The sequence below is a fragment of the Suncus etruscus genome, chromosome 12, assembly GCF_024139225.1.
Source record: "Suncus etruscus isolate mSunEtr1 chromosome 12, mSunEtr1.pri.cur, whole genome shotgun sequence".
Taxonomy (NCBI): Eukaryota; Metazoa; Chordata; class Mammalia; order Eulipotyphla; family Soricidae; genus Suncus; species Suncus etruscus.
This window is the reverse complement of record NC_064859.1, coordinates 13,314,439-13,326,637: the sequence shown is the minus strand read 5'-3', so window position 1 is coordinate 13,326,637 and position 12,199 is coordinate 13,314,439.

The following is a 12,199-nucleotide window of genomic DNA, read 5'->3' as shown; positions in this document are numbered from 1 at the left end:
AGGTTATTAAAAAAAAAAAAAATAAACAAAAAAAAAAAAAATAAAAAAAATAAAAAAAAAAAAAAAAAAAAAAAAAAAAAGTGTAAATGAGGAGTAATGATGATAGGAGTTAAGGAAGTTAAAGAGAAATATGATCTTATGAAGGTGTATGCAAAAGGGCAGAGTACAAAATGGACATTCTGCATATATAAAAACATAATTCAATGATAGTGAGTACTATTAATGTTTCTTGTGCACGCGATTTTGAAAATATAGACTCACAGAGATTACCAGTGACTTCAAGAAGCTGGGAGGCCAGAAGTTCAGGGCCCCACCCAGACCCTCCCTAAGGAGCTGAATGGATAATGGGGGAAAGCCTAGGGTACCTTCGAGCTCCACCAAGGGGCCCAACTCACTGGCTTGCCCAGGCATGTGGCCTGGGGAAGCCCTGGAGATCTGGAGCAAGGTGGTAGAGGGGTGCTGGGGTTACCCAAGTCCTGCACCCCCACTAGGCCTGGTTAGGAAGGCCTCCGGCATGGCGGTGGCCTGCCAAACCCCCTCCTGCTAGACTCCCCTATTTTTTCTTTTATATAATTGTAATCATTCAAGCAAACAATGTTTTACTGGAGGAATATATGTTCACACCAATATATAGATAATATTTCAGCAAGTGTATATTTCACCACTGTACTCACTTCTAAATGTCCTATCATCACTTGACACCAGCCATTTAATGAGATCTGTTGTTTTTTTTTTTTAAATTCTAATCTACTTATCTATGTCGCTAAATGGTCTTCATAATTACATCTTAAAATGACTGCAATAAATTTTAAAGTGGCTTAGCCTCAAGTGTAATAAGTTGCCTAATTGTAAATATTGAGTACTTTCAATTCTGCATACCTATCAATGGTGCAATCGCTTTATTCATATTGCTGTTTCACCATGAAGATGGAGTTTATAATAATTTTAAAAAATGCAACTGAGGGACCAGTGAGATGGCGCTAGAGGTAAGGTGCCTGCCTTGCAAGCACTAGCCAAGGAAGGACCACGGTTCGATCCCCCCCCCCCAGCCAGGGGCAATTTCTGAGTGCTTTGCCAGGAGTAATCCCTGAGCATCAAACGGGTGTGGCCCGAAAAACCAAAAAAAAAAAAAAAAAAAAAGCAACTGAATAGATTCCTAATCAGAGATGGCAGTGCTAGGATGGTACTCAAACCAATGTTCTTTTTGTCAATCCAAACCATACAAAAGATAGTCAATTATATAATGGACTCTGAAAGCAAGAAAGAAAATTTCTAAGCCACAGCACTGAGAAGAATCCTTCAAGATTATTATTAGATTGTGGGTAGCAAGGAGCACAGACTATTTGGCAGAGTCTCAGATACAATGGACAGTGGAGAGGACAGATAACATAGGCTCCGTATAAGAAAAACATGCACTGCAATTCAGAGGTAGATTGTACCAGACATTACAGGTAATTTTTAGGAAAAAGGTATAATCATGGCTCTCATACAGATATAGAAATAAACTCATGTTCAAAGTTTGAGCATAGTGGAATAGGCAGATGCTGTATGTATGACAGAAAAAAATAAATCAAAACAGTTCAGAGTCTTTGGAGGAAAGAAATGCTAAAATGAATTGCAAATGGAGACAACATTGACTTTTATTTAATTTTCTTTTACAAGCTAAAAGGAAATCAACTCAATTACTACCACCTGGCAGGTCTGAATTCTAAACTAGCTCAAAGCTCAGAACAGGGCTAGAATGTGACACGCCAGGAAGGTAAGCACAGATTTCATGAAATCAGAAATGTTTCATTCTCCACACGCTTTGGGTAGAGACAGAACTGTGGGAGGCAGAATGAGGAGTCCTCAGAGATGGCCACATATTTTTCTGAACTACATTTTCTCATGGAACAAGGTTAACTAAGGTTAGAAGCTAATCTCCTGAGATGTGGGGCAATTAGCTTGGATTCTCCAATAGTTGGCCCACTGCAACTAGAAGCATTCCTGTAACACCGAGTGGGGTGCAGAAAGGTCAGGGGCAAAGTGATGTCACATAAGGAAGCCCAGGACTGGCTGTTGCTAGCTTGAAGAAAGAAGACATGCAGTCTAGAAGCTGGGGAGGGTAAGACAATGCTTTTCCTGTGGCCTGCCAGAAAATGCACAACTTCCCTAATACCTTGGTTTTCTCCCTATGGGTTCTACTTTGGGCTTCCTACATCCAGAATTTATATGTGTTTCAGTTGGTGGTTATTTTTGGTAGCTACAATAGAAAACAAATGCATGGATTAATTATAATTAATACAAACTCCTAGTTTCTATTATGTGCCTGGTCCCAATTTTCAGCTGAAAATTAACTACTGAAAAATAAATCTGGATTCAAAGATTCAATAATATATTATTTAAGAATTTTTTTCTGCAGCAAATCATAAAAAAATCTTAATAATATTATCTTTCAAAATTCAAAGTTGAATACTAGTTCATTTTAGTTCAGTGATTCATTGACATTTATTTCAGGGCTCTGAATTGTTGTCTGTCTTTACAATGCTCTTGAATTTTCTGTTTCCCCTCTTTTTTGAAGAGTCCCCAAGGAGTGTTCTGGGGCCACTCATAGCAATACCCAGCCCACTGACTTTTGGTCCTAAGATGCAGTTCTGTTTGGACTCTGTAATGTGGGGGACCACCTGGGACACATTTGTGAAGCTCAAGGGCCTAGGCGCTGCACCCATGATGGCAGGGAGACCACTGTCTCCAAGCTCCAGCAACTCTAGGCTTTCCCCATGAGGTTGCCCATAGCAACCACCCATCTCATCTCTCCAGCTCATCTACCGAGAAGGAACCTCATCCTTTTGCCTTTTCTCTGGAGAAATCATGTTTCCTAGAAGGGCTGCCTCACAGGAATGGGGTGAGATGACAGTTTTTCTGAGAAAGCTTCAGCTTTCTGCTCTGGTGTCTTTTTTCCACAGCATTCCTCTCCAGAGAATTCTAGGAGTCTCAGAAGGGCCTTCCAGGAGCCGAGAGGTGATTTCCAAGCAATTATCTGATCATTTTCTTTCTCTCCTGATAGAGGCAGGATAATCATTCTGAAGTTTCTGTCATGCTACAGTGCACCCCTCCACCCCCTAAATATACTTTCTTATTTCAGTGTAATGATGCTAAATTTCCTGCAATATGACCCCATTAGCTTCTGGAAAGTAACTCCCCAGACTCCCCAGAACCATTTGACTCCAAAGGCCATAATATTGGAGATGGGTGAAGAAGAATCTTTCCCCCTCGTGCTGTTTGTTTATGGAACTTCCAGTGCCTCTCAGGGATATCCTCAAAATCTTTTTAAATACTCATTCTATCCTTGCTAGTCTTCCAATATGTGCCCAAAGGACAGAGAGTGACAAAGCCTGATGACCTGATGACAAAGCCATGATGACCTCACAATCTCCCCTTGCCTCAAGCAGCCATACCTTGAGTCACCCTGTTCCTTCCCAGACACACACATGTCATCTCTTAAGCTCAATGACTGAGTAAACCCATCATGCCAGTTTCTGCCCAGAAGCCCAGAGCCTGAATTCTGAAGGACATGTGGGTCATCTGGGACCTCATCACACATGCTTCCTTCTTTTTATGGGTTTTTATGCTGTTTGGATGCTACTGGGTGTCCCTTCCCTTTTCAGTAATTAACATGGAGAAGTCAAATCTGAAACCTTGGTGAACACTGCAGGAGAGAAGGTACTTGTGAGCCTTTAGATGCTGTGACTACCTTCTGTGGAGAAGGCTTCTGAGGAAAGCCATTAGAGGCAAGGCTGTAGGCAGGAAAATCATGTCTGGTGGGTTCCTGAACTTGACAAAGGAAGAATAGCAGGACAGAATACTAGGAGGGAGACAGGAACTCAGGAGCCAGACGAGGGTTCAAGGCAGGCTCTCAAAATGGCACTCCTTATGCTATTTCTGGGCTTTCTTGTTTCCAGTCTACTAATGAGGTGACAGGTTGGTACTTTGTCTTTCTCTGAGACACTCGGACATTGAAATTTATGACATTGTTGACAAACTTCCTGCCCAATGACTGAGATCCCCCCACCTGACCGAGGTAATGTATAGAACTATGGGCCAATAGAAGCCACCCACCATTCCAAAAAAGGACTTTTGTGTTGATTCTCAATAAATAACAAGGGGACTTAAAAAATATCAGTAATGAGACAGGTCAACAGTTCCTGTCCATTGCTTTGCATGCGGTTGACCAGGGTTCAATCCTCTGTATCCCATATGGTCTCCAGAGCATTGCTAGGACTGATTTCTGGTGCAGAGCTAAGAGTAACCCCTGAGCATTAACAGGTGTTAGCCAAACACCAAAACAAACAAACAACAATAATAAGAATAAATTCTGACCTGGGGGGCTAGCTGAAAACTTGACAGAAAACTCCTGAGCACACTTGTGCCCTGTCCCTGCACTTTTTAGATCCTTAGACCAGACAATCTACTTTCTTTAACACTTTTATCACTAGAAATATCCTAGCCAATATACATTTTCTGATCAGAAGAACGAAGGTCAAGTTGCTGTCTCTAAAAGATTTAACTAGGAAAGCAAGAAAAAGACAAAAGTCAAAAGTAAGAAAATCTAACCATTGAAAGCATAATCCATATTCTGATTGACATGACAACTGCAGTTCTGGGTCATCCAGAAGGGCTAGTTTGTTTGGCTGTGCGGTTGTGAAGGTGTTCTGCTGTCACAAGATGCATATCAACAGATGGGGATTATCACAATTGAGCTACAGACGTGTTGAGGCAAACAGATGGAGGTAGGACAAGGACAAAAGAGCCTGGCAAGTTCTCAGGGAGACATTTAGGGAAGAACAAAGGTAACTAGGACAATAATGGGTGACTTTCCTTTAAGAGCAAAAGGACCTTGCATTGAGACTGTTGGTAAAACCCAAAAGGAGTTAGGCCTCTAACTTGATGATTAATTAACATCTTTGAGGCAGAAGACCAGGTCAGAGGGTAGAGGCTGGGTTTGGAGAACACAACAGTTCCCCAAGTTTGCTGGTGACTTAGGAAATCAGTGGTTTCAATTGCTTGAAAAGCTGACAGAAGAGCCAGGTTTTAAGTGGAGCAGGGAGGCAACTCTGGGGAATTTGCATTATCTGTCTTGTTTGAACTAGGCCAGATACCTTCAGGCTGAGCCCCAGAGCAGTTATTTTTGGTTTTTGTTTTTCAAAATTGTCAAGTCATTGAGAAGCCATCTGAATCAGGAGAAGGGAAGATGGACAACATTTTTGCCCAAGGATAGATCCATTCAGTAATGATGTATCTCCAAGACTGGATAGTTAGCATTAATATACTCTTTTATGAACTCCTGAACACTATTTTCCTCTTTTCTTCCCATGAAACCCTTATCATTGTTCCTCTTTGGGACACTCCCAAATATCAATTCTTTGACCTCCCCAAAATGAGCTTTTCTTTTATAGCTGCTGTCTAACTTTTTAGGTCATGAACATAAACTCAGCTTTTCCCTTAGAAGAGCAAAAAAAAAGGGTTAACTTTCATAAACAAACAAACAAAATAAAACAGAAATTTAGAAAAGAGAAAAACTGGTTTGGGTGTGAACAAACATGATGTTGACAGAGGGAGTATAACTTTTTTTTTTATCCTTTCCTTCCCTCTGATTGTTGGCCTCATGTTTTTGAGCCACACCTGGCAACGCTGTTCAAATTTTACTCCTGGCTCTGTGCTCAAGGGTGACTCCTGGGGGCTGCTTGGGGTCAAACAGGTCAGCTGCTTATTACTAGGTAGCTGCCTTTCCAGCTGATCTTTCTCTGAGCCCTTTTTTTGGTTTGTTTGTTTTTGGGTCACACCTGGCAGTGCTCAGGGCTTACTCCTAGCTCTACACTCAGAAATCACTCCTGGCAGGCTTGGGGGACTATATGGGATGCCGGGATTCAAACCACTATCCTCCTAGATGCAAGGCAAATGCCTTACCTCCATGCTCTCTCTCCATCCTCTCTCTGAGCCCTTTGAGGTTGCACTAACCCACATGCTTGATAGTAGTGCTCAATAAAAAGACCACTCCTCTAGCTGTAGTTCCTGTATGTCTGCTCTGGGGTCCTCACATATTTTCTGCAATTGCTCTACTCACCTGGTTTCACCTTTTGTGCTTGCAAATACTTGGTTGCAGCATAGTCAGAAAATTACCCACAGTGCTGGGATCATGGACAGCAGAGCTGTCAGGCTGCAACAGTGGAGAACACCAGGGATTAAACTCACCATCTCCTATCAAGAGGTAGGTGAACCACAGAACCAGCTCTAGGCCCCTTGACTCACTGTCTAAACCAGGCAAAGTTATACTCTATGATCAAGCTGTACATCTGTGCATGTGGACAGAAGAGGGGAGGAGAAGAGAAAGGGAGGGAGGAGGGAGAAGGGTAGAGGGAAGAGAGAAGAGGGGAAAGGGAAAGAGGATGGGGGAAAGGGGAAGCAGGAAAGGGGAGCTGAGGGTTTTCTTTTATTTGTTACCATCTCTCACCCCTACCCTCCATTATCTATTTTGATTGGTTGCTTCCTGGACAGGAGTTAGAGAGCCCCTCTCCTCCAGCCATCCACTTATGCTCTATCCATTTTTGTAAATCTTCCTATTAAGTTTAGATGCTAGCCAATTTCCTATTCTCAGAGTCTTTCTAAGCTTAATGTAAAGACAAAAACAGGTGGTATTTTAAGGTACCTGTCACCTGACCATTTATGCTGGTCTCCTGACATTCCATTCTCAGGTTCCACTCTGGGACAATTTCCTATGTTTCTAAACTAAAACTTCTCTCTTTTAGGGAAGATATTTAAATATATTTTGGTATTTTTCTATATATTTATTGCATACAACAAGAGTTTCTTTTATTTAAAAGAATGACATTTACCGAATGCAAATCCTTATCAGACTGAAATAAGAATATTCTGGGAAGAAATGGGGTTTATTCTGAAGAATTTATTCTTTTTGTTTTGTTTTGTTTTTACTTTTGGGCCACACTTTGTGGGGTTCAGGAGTTGCTCCTGGCTTTGTGCTCAGAAATTGCTCCTGGCTAGGGGGACCATATGGAATGTTGAGGATCAAACCTGTGTCCATCCTGGGTCAGCTGCATGCAAGGAAAATGCCCTACTGCTGTCCTACCACCCTCTGGAAAGTCTGAAGAGTTTGATTATGGCCCACAACAGCCATAAATAGTAAAGTAGGATGAGCACTGAGACAGGGTTGTTGAAGGAGGCAGACAAAGGTGCCCCAGGAACCTCCAGGTCTGGGGGTACATCTTCTAGGGTTGGGATCCCAGAGACCAAGACATGCATAGCCAACAGCTGAGTCTCTGAAGCCTGCAAGTTAATGGGTCTGAAAGTGCTATGCCAATGAATGACCTGGTCTGGTGAGAGCAGAGGAGAGCCCAGGAGAAGGAAGATTAGGATATTAGATGGGTCTATTCACCACTAGATAATTAGATGGGTCATATTAAATTCTTTTAAAAATATCAGTACTTTAAATATGTCAGATACATACTCTATTTGAGAAGGATGTAATTTTACAATATCGAGCTATAATGATATTGCTTACAATATTACTAGGGTCACACTGCCCTTTATAGTGGCAAGAGATTGACTCATTTCTTAATTTGTTTAAAGTTCAGGTTCTTTTTCAACTGCTCTGGAAAAGTCCCCAGGGCAGGTTCCTTATAAATTGTAGCTTTCAGTTGCTCTCTTGGTAGAATTATTTGGGGCTGTTTTTCCTCTGCATTCAGGCTGTCTACACAGCAGCCTGAACCTGGAATAGGACTCAGTCCCTCTCCTGGACTCAAGTCTTGTTCTGCCAACATCACTCTTTCCTACCCTGACACTTCCATGGTTCTTGTGCAGAGGCTTCATTGCAGGTTTGGCTGGTTGTGTTGCAGCAAAAACACAGCTTCTGGGGGGAGGGGGGGGACAAAACCTGTCTCTGTTGAAAGTTTTTCATCATTTCACACATAGCTCAACTCCATATTTTTCTCTTGATTCCTATCATTTTAATTATTATGCTCACAGGTGTGGTTCTTTTTTTTTTCTTTTCTTTCTTTTTTTATTTTTTTTTGGGGGGGTCACACAGAGCAGCGTTCAAGGGTTACTCCTGGCTCTATGTTCAGAAATCGCTTCTGATCATTGCTCGGCATGAACCAGGTATAGCCCCTTATAACCACCAGTGATGACTCCCAATTTAAAAAGTAAACAAACAAACAAAAATCAAAAAAGTCCTAAAACTCCGAGGAATCAAGGAGGTCCGCATTAAATTGACCTTTCAGTTTATTAAGAATATTTGTTGAGTTAGAAAAGTAGAAAAGATTTACTAATTCAATGACTGCATTTGTGGATATAGTTATAGCTGCCAGACTTTCCCAGAAGAAGGAAGAAGATATGGAGGAGGATTCCCCCACATGATAAAAAAAAAAAAAAAAGCCCTGGTATATCAGCCCAACGACCATCATACCAGAAGTGAAGTGTAGTTAGATTGATGTCTCAACAGGGAATCATAGGTGTCAGTGATGAGGCAGAGCCATCAGAGAAATGGTGATCCTGGGTGATGGAGGCAGCAAGCATAGTTTCATCAGAATGGAGGCTTGGCCCACCCCCTCTTCTTGAGATGGCCGGCTTTGTGCTGCATGGGCCAGTGTAGCCATAAGTTTTTAAATAATAATTTATTTATTTAAGCACCATGGTTACAGAAGTGTTCATAATTGGGTTTCTGTCATAGAATGTACCATAATCTTGGTGCCAGAGTGATAGGACAGCAGTAGGGCATTTGCCTTGCATGCGACTGAACCAGGACAGGCCTAGGTTTAATCCTTGGCCTTGGTTTAATCCACCAAACCTGCCAGGAGCAATTTCTGAGTGCAGAGCCAGGAGTAATCCCTGAGTGCAGCTGGGTGTGGCCCAAAAAACAAACAGAAAAAATAATGTACCATAATATTTCACACTCACAGCTTGGTTTACTTCTCTTTCAGCAAGAGTAAGCTTTGTGGCATGAATGGTTTTTTGGTTGTGTGTGTGTGTGTGTGTGTGTGTGTGTGTGTGTGTGTGTGTGTGTGTGTGTGTGTGTGATTTGATAAGTCATTTGCCTTGCATATGTCTGACCTAGGATGAACTCCGGTTCAATCCTGCTGCTTTCCATATGGTCCCCCAAGCCAGGAGCGATTTCTGAGCACATAGCTAGGAGTAATCCCTGAGCATCACCGTGTGTGCCCCCCCCCAAAAAAAAAAGCTCTATAGTTGAGGTTCTAAGGCATATCACTTATTTTTTCTCTATTTTCAATGGCATCAGGTTAGATATCTAACTCTTGACCCCAACTGGAGTTCATTTTCATGTGTCACATTAAATGGTGATAAATAATGCTCCTATATTATTTTCCCTAATGAGCTGCAGTCTAGCTCTTTACTCTACAACACTTGTTAAAGAGAGTCCTTGAACCATTTTATGGTTTTGGCACCTTGATTTTGTGTCCACATATGTAAGGGTTTCTTTCTGGCTTCCTCACTTCATTTCAATAGATAATCTGATTTGAAAACTTTGGAGCATCTGTGTTACTCTTCACTTATCCCTGAACCTGATTCCTACTACTTTGGCTATAACACTCTTGAGAAGTAGGTTGGAGCTACTCTGAAAAAAAGAGAGAGAGAAAAGTGCTTATGCCATCTAGGAGCATGGCTCACATACCAATAATATTGATGCTTACAAGGCAGTGTTCTCACAGATCCTGTGCCGAGAGGTGATGGTGTAAATTGTTGCCAATATAAAGCTCTGTAAAGTGATTAATGATGCTAAGGTTGCTGAAGCTGGAGGAACATTTATTAGCTGAGGCAAAAATCTTTCAAGATAATTAGTGTTTGGAAAGGATAAAATGGTAACAGCTATGGTTAACGAAGAAAGTCTAATGCTTTTCTTGTGTCTTTGAAGGGAGAAAACCCAAGATGAATGTGGTGAAATCTGACTAGTACATGGATGGAAAAATCCTCCATCCTTCCTTCTTGCATTCTTTGCCAGGCTTCGCAATTAAGTTGACTTAAATTGTAAGTGGAAAAAACAAATTTAATTTTCTACATACTATGGGAACCTGTAAGATGTGAGACCTGGGTCAGTTGATCAATTAAAACTTCTGAGCAATTCCGAGTTAAGGAATAGAAGAGGCCCTGGTCTTCAGGAGAATAATTCCCAGGACAAATGAATAGTAGATGTTTGGTAATGAGATATTCATTCTATTAAACACAACAGGGGCTCTGATAAAAGTCTTCTCTAGTAAAGTGATACGCATGATACACTCCCCAGTAATAATATTTCAAACCACGTATATAAAAGGGAAAAAAGGAAGAGAGAGAGAGAAAGGAAAATATCTGCCACAGCGGAAGGCAAAGGGAGAGTGGGAAGGAAACTGGGGACATTGGTGGCAGGAGACGTGCAGGAAACTGAGGACATTGGTGGCAGGAGATGTGCAGGAAACTGGGGACATTGGTGGCAGGAGATGTGCACTGATGAAGAGTACATTTTATGACTAAAATTTAGTCATGAGCAGCTTTGTAACTTGAAAACAACAACTGTATTATGATCTTTCTTTGATGCAAATCAGTTAAAGCAAGACAAGAATTTATTGGGGTTGGAGCAATAAAGCAGTGGGGAGGTTGTTTGCCTTGCAAACAGCAGTCCTGGGTTCAGTCCCTGCCATCTCATATGGTCCCCCGAGCATCGTCAGGAGTGATTTCTGAGTTCAGAGCCAGAAATAACTCCTGGACACCACCAGGTGTAGCCCCAAACAAAAACAAAACAAAACAAAACAAGAATTTGGGGCTGTAGGGCCCGGAGAGATAGCACAGCGGTGTTTGCCTTGCAAGCAGCCGATCCAGGACCAAAGGTGGTTGGTTCGAATCCCGGTGTCCCATATGGTCCCCCGTGCCTGCCAGGAGCTATTTCTGAGCAGACAGCCAGGAGTAACCCCTGAGCACAGCTGGGTGTGGCCCCCCCAAAAAAATGGGGGGCTGTAGAGATAGAATGGAGGTAAGGTCTTGCATGTAGAAGGTTGGTGGTTCGAATCTCGGCATCCCATATGGTCCCCCGAGCCTGCCAGGAGCGATTTCTGAGCATAGAGCCAGGAGTAACCCAAGCATTGCCGGGTGTGACCGCACCCCCCCCCCAAAAAAAAAAACCCAAGAATTTATTGATCACATACTAGAGCATCTTTATTGCTGTTCATTGCTCTCCAGCATTGAGGCTTTGCTATATTAGGTATGTTTATATGGCTTTAATGAATAAAATAGGACTGTAATGATCCTTTCTTCTGGGAGATAGCTCCAAATTGATGTAATCCCACCCCCATCTTCCTGTGTAACCTTACCTGATGGTAAGACCTGCCCATTTCTGGGTGGAGTCTTTGGAAGGTAACAAAAGGATTGCCTCAGGAGTGTAAAGAGGATTCAAGGATGGATGGAGAAAGATTCAGGAAGAGAGAAGGTGGAGGAGTGCCGGCAGGATGGAGCATTATGAGACAAGTTTAAATACAGGGCTACTTATGGAGTTTGCTTAAAAGCTTAGTCCAGGTGGTTTCAGCCCTGAAATCTGACTGGCTGTGGATGATTTCCTCACCGCCACCCTAAGACCCATTGGCTGGAAGAAAGGGGTTGGAGCCGCCTGGCCCAGGGCCGGCAAAGAAAGGCCTCTCTCCATCCATCTCACCATCATTCAGCCCTACCCAGGACTGTTATTCTACAGTTCTGTGCTTATTTGCTTCCTTTTCTCACACCACTCTGACTAACAAGCTCAAAATAGTGGCAACTCACAACCAACCGGGGTTTTGATGAAGAACAATTTGAAACTGACTCCTTAGTCCCTTCATCTCACCCCTACTATCTTCTGTCAACACAGAGTGATTATTTAGCAAAAGTCAAAATGAACCTGTGTACAAAGATATGTGGTTCTTTCTACTGTCCAGGTGAATAAGATGTTATCACTGTTTTTGCTTCCTCTGGAATATAGCATTTATCAATATACCAGAATTTCAAATTCCCATTTGGGATAAATCAAACATGAATGTTTAAACAAGTAAAAAGCTTTTTAAAGATAAAACTCTTTTTTTTCTTAAGAGAGTAAAAATTGGGCCTGGAGAGATAGCACAGCGGTGTTTGCCTTGCAAGCAGCCGATCCAGGACCTAAGGTGGTTGGTTCGAATCCCGGTGTCCCATATGG